The 4,726-nt window shown below is 48.5% G+C and overlaps 1 long non-coding RNA gene across 1 annotated transcript; it reads left to right on the forward strand.

Moving 5' to 3' along the window:
- The first annotated feature begins 1,556 nt into the window (after positions 1-1,556).
- On the forward strand, positions 1,557-4,502 carry LOC145432323 (uncharacterized). The gene is made up of 2 exons (XR_013912612.1): positions 1,557-3,569; positions 3,652-4,502. It is a non-coding gene; the product is annotated as an uncharacterized LOC145432323 (long non-coding RNA).
- The last annotated feature ends 224 nt before the right edge of the window (positions 4,503-4,726 follow it).

The raw sequence follows: 4,726 nt of genomic DNA on the forward strand, positions 1-4,726 counted from the left end.
TGCTTGATCTGTGGGCAATTCCTCTCAGAAGTGGAGGTCACGGTGGAGGCGTCCGAGGGCGGAAGGCGTTCCCTCAGTGGCTCTCCTCTTCTGAGATTGTGTAAAAACAAAAGTTAATGTAGTGTAAGCAGCTTGAAAGAAAGTAACTGAACTTTTTTAAATTTCTGGGAGACGGTTGCTCACACGCGGGCGGTACAGTGGTTAGCACCGTTACCGCACAGGAAGAAGGTCTTGAGTTCAGCTCTACCGTCGCTCTGTGTGGAGTTTGCATGTTCTTCCTGTGTTTGCGTGGGTTCTTTCCTAGTACTTCGGCTTCCTGCCACAGTCCAACGACCTGCAGATAGTGGCAATAGGTAATCGAAGAGTGTAAATTGGCGATAGGTGCGAATGGTTTTCTGCGTCTATGTGTTAGCCCTGTAACAGACTGGTGACCTGTCGAGGGTGCACCCTGCTTCTCGCCCTAAGATAGCTGGGATAGGCTCGAGCTGCCCTGTGACACTGGAAAAGAAACACAGCAGAGAATGGATGGGTGGCTGATCTAACGTAAACATTTCCAGTCACTTTCAGTTCGAGCTGCTTAGCATGATCTCACATTTGCCAATTTCTCTATCTCTTCCCCCTCTGTTGTGTGTGTGTGAGATATTCTCACTTTTGCCATTTCTTCTGTCCCTTTCAACTGATCTGTGTGTGTGTGTGTGTGTGTGTGTGTGTGTGTGTGTGTGTGTGTGTGTGTGTGTGTGTCCCACATATTGCATACTCTGCTTTTGTCCTCAAATCAGGTAGGAAGTGTCTGTGTGGTTGAGCTGGTCTGGTCTGTCTAGACTTTCACTAGATAGATCAGGCTGCACCCACCTGTGAAACAGGTGGAGGGTCACCAGGACATGCAGAACTCGCTGACAGACTCCTGGCCACCTCTTGCCTCCTTAGTAGAAAGGGGCCACTCCCAGAGGCAGAGGGCTGTGAGGCACCGCCCGCCGGGCCCTCTCCTTTGGGAAAACCCTCAACACTGGGCCGAACCTTGGAGTTCTGTATGTCCATTCAGGCACACTCCATGCTTGATCTGTGGGCAATTCCTCTCAGAAGTGGAGGTCACGGTGGAGGCGTCCGAGGGCGGAAGGCGTTCCCTCAGTGGCTCTCCTCTTCTGAGATTCTGTAAAAACAAAAGTCAATGTAGTGTAAGCAGCTTGAAAGAAAGTAACTGAACTTTTTTAAATTTCTGGGAGACGGTTGCTCACACGCGGGCGGTACAGTGGTTAGCACCGTTACCGCACAGGAAGAAGGTCTTGAGTTCAGCTCTACCGTCGCTCTGTGTGGAGTTTGCATGTTCTTCCTGTTTTTGCGTGGGTTCTTTCCTAGTACTTCGGCTTCCTGCCACAGTCCAACGACCTGCAGTTAGTGGCAATAGGTAATCGAAGAGTGTAAATTGGCGATAGGTGCGAATGGTTTTCTGCGTCTATGTGTTAGCCCTGTAACAGACTGGTGACCTGTCGAGGGTGCACCCTGCTTCTCGCCCTAAGATAGCTGGGATAGGTTCGAGCTGCCCTGTGACACTGGAAAAGAAACACAGCAGAGAATGGATGGGTGGCTGATCTAACGTAAACATTTCCAGTCACTTTCAGTTCAAGCTGCTTAGCATGATCTCACATTTGCCAATTTCTCTATCTCTTCCCCCTCTGTTGTGTGTGTGTGAGATATTCTCACTTTTGCCATTTCTTCTGTCCCTTTCAACTGATCTGTGTGTGTGTGTGTGTGTGTGTGTGTGTGTGTGTGTGTCCCACATATTGCATACTCTGCTTTTGTCCTCAAATCAGGTAGGAAGTGTCTGTGTGGTTGAGCTGGTCTGGTCTGTCTAGACTTTCACTAGATAGATCAGGCTGCACCCACCTGTGAAACAGGTGGAGGGTCACCAGGACATGCAGAACTCGCTGACAGACTCCTGGCCACCTCTTGCCTCCTTAGTAGAAAGGGGCCACTCCCAGAGGCAGAGGGCTGTGAGGCACCGCCCGCCGGGCCCTCTCCTTTGGGAAAACCCTCAACACTGGGCCGAACCTTGGAGTTCTGTATGTCCATTCAGGCACACTCCATGCTTGATCTGTGGGCAATTCCTCTCAGAAGTGGAGGTCACGGTGGAGGCGTCCGAGGGCGGAAGGCGTTCCCTCAGTGGCTCTCCTCTTCTGAGATTGTGTAAAAACAAAAGTTAATGTAGTGTAAGCAGCTTGAAAGAAAGTAACTGAACTTTTTTAAATTTCTGGGAGACGGTTGCTCACACGCGGGCGGCACAGTGGTTAGCACCGTTACCGCACAGGAAGAAGGTCTTGAGTTCAGCTCTACCGTCGCTCTGTGTGGAGTTTGCATGTTCTTCCTGTGTTTGCGTGGGTTCTTTCCTTGTACTCCGGCTTCCTGCCACAGTCCAACGACCTGCAGTTAGTGGCAACAGGTAATCGAAGAGTGTAAATTGGCGATAGGTGCGAATGGTTTTCTGCGTCTATGTGTTAGCCCTGTAACAGACTGGTGACCTGTCGAGGGTGCACCCTGCTTCTCGCCCTAAGATAGCTGGGATAGGCTCGAGCTGCCCTGTGACACTGGAAAAGAAACACAGCAGAGAATGGATGGGTGGCTGATCTAACGTAAACATTTCCAGTCACTTTCAGTTCAAGCTGCTTAGCATGATCTCACATTTGCCAATTTCTCTATCTCTTCCCCCTCTGTTGTGTGTGTGTGAGATATTCTCACTTTTGCCATTTCTTCTGTCCCTTTCAACTGATCTGTGTGTGTGTGTGTGTGTGTGTGTGTGTGTGTGTGTGTGTGTGTGTGTGTGTGTGTGTGTGTGTGTGTGTGTGTCCCACATATTGCATACTCTGCTTTTGTCCTCAAATCAGGTAGGAAGTGTCTGTGTGGTTGAGCTGGTCTGGTCTGTCTAGACTTTCACTAGATAGATCAGGCTGCACCCACCTGTGAAACAGGTGGAGGGTCACCAGGACATGCAGAACTCGCTGACAGACTCCTGGCCACCTCTTGCCTCCTTAGTAGAAAGGGGCCACTCCCAGAGGCAGAGGGCTGTGAGGCACCGCCCGCCGGGCCCTCTCCTTTGGGAAAACCCTCAACACTGGGCCGAACCTTGGAGTTCTGTATGTCCATTCAGGCACACTCCATGCTTGATCTGTGGGCAATTCCTCTCAGAAGTGGAGGTCACGGTGGAGGCGTCCGAGGGCGGAAGGCGTTCCCTCAGTGGCTCTCCTCTTCTGAGATTGTGTAAAAACAAAAGTCAATGTAGTGTAAGCAGCTTGAAAAGAAAGTAATTGAACTTGTTGAGATGGTTGATCAAACTGAAATATTACTGTCATGGTCCAGTTACGCTACATGTATATGTATTTGTTTTTGTTTCTCTCACTTTCTTTCTTGCTTCCCTGCTCACAACGCGATGCCTGGGTGGACCTAATCATGGGCTCCCGGTTGCTGTCCTCACACCTGCAAGCAATTTCTCACCTGAGGTTCATCATCCTGTTTACCAGCCACTTCTGAAGGCAGTTGCTTGGAGCCCTTTGTCGCTGGACTACTGTGTAACATTCGTTAGTGCAATTCTAGCTTTGGAAATATTTTGATTTCTCTTTGTGCTTTGCTTGGCATTTAACATTTTCTCCTTGTATATAGATTTTCCGTGCCCCGCCTTGAGACCCTGTTCGTGAGTGTGGCAGTTGCAGTGAGCCTTTGGAGCCCCCCACCCTCCATGGACCTCTGGATTCGCTGGACCCCTTCTCCCCACTTGTATATAGTGCACTCTGTGTCATGTAAATAAAAAAAATGTTTATTGTGATTCGTAGTCTGCGCTTGAGTCCTGCTCAGCCTTGACAATTTTTAGTCACTTTCGGTTCAAGCTGCTTAGATTCCCATGATCTCACATTTGCCATTTGTGTGTGTGTGTGTGTTTGTTTGTCCCACATATTGCATACTCTGCTTTTGTCCTCAAATCAGGTAGGAAGTGTCTGTGTGGTTGAGCTGGTCTGGTCTGTCTAGACTTTCACTAGATAGATCAGGCTGCACCCACCTGTGAAACAGGTGGAGGGTCACCAGGACATGCAGAACTCTTGCCTCCTTAGTAGAAAGGGCCACTGCCAGAGGCGGAGGGCAGTGAGGCATCCAACCCCCATCTCATCAATAGGGGGGTATGATCTGAAATAACAATAGATTGATAATTGCAAGTTTCAATAAGTGGAAGAGGACATTTATCAGTGACAAATGAATTTATCCAATAGAACATTTTGTGGACAGGAATATAGTCGGAGCATGCCCTGGATGAGTATCCTTATTAGAGCTTCTTTCTAGGTTAGAGAGCACACAGCTTGTACCTCCAGCTAAAATGAGATTGTGTGTTGTCATATCCAGAATTCACGAGAATTAATAGACAATTAAGGTTTCATCATCCCATTTGGGGGCGTAAATGTTGGCTTAAATCAGTTCATAAAGTTGTCCATAAAGTCCATAATGTTGGCCAACCACAGTAATACGGACCCATAATAAGGACCCATAGGATCAGATAAAATGGTTGATACAGGAAATGGGACGTTTTTACCCATAAGGATGGCCACCCCTCTGTCTTAGAGTTAAAGTTGGAATGGACTATTTGGCCAACCCAACCAGTCTTCAATCTATATCGGTCTGCTATACAAAGGTGAGTCCCCTGTGGAAAAGACATATCAGATTTTTTCAGTTGTGTAAGCACCTTTTT

The sequence above is a fragment of the Astatotilapia calliptera genome, chromosome 12, assembly GCF_964374335.1.
Source record: "Astatotilapia calliptera chromosome 12, fAstCal68.1, whole genome shotgun sequence".
Classification (NCBI taxonomy): Eukaryota; Metazoa; Chordata; class Actinopteri; order Cichliformes; family Cichlidae; genus Astatotilapia; species Astatotilapia calliptera.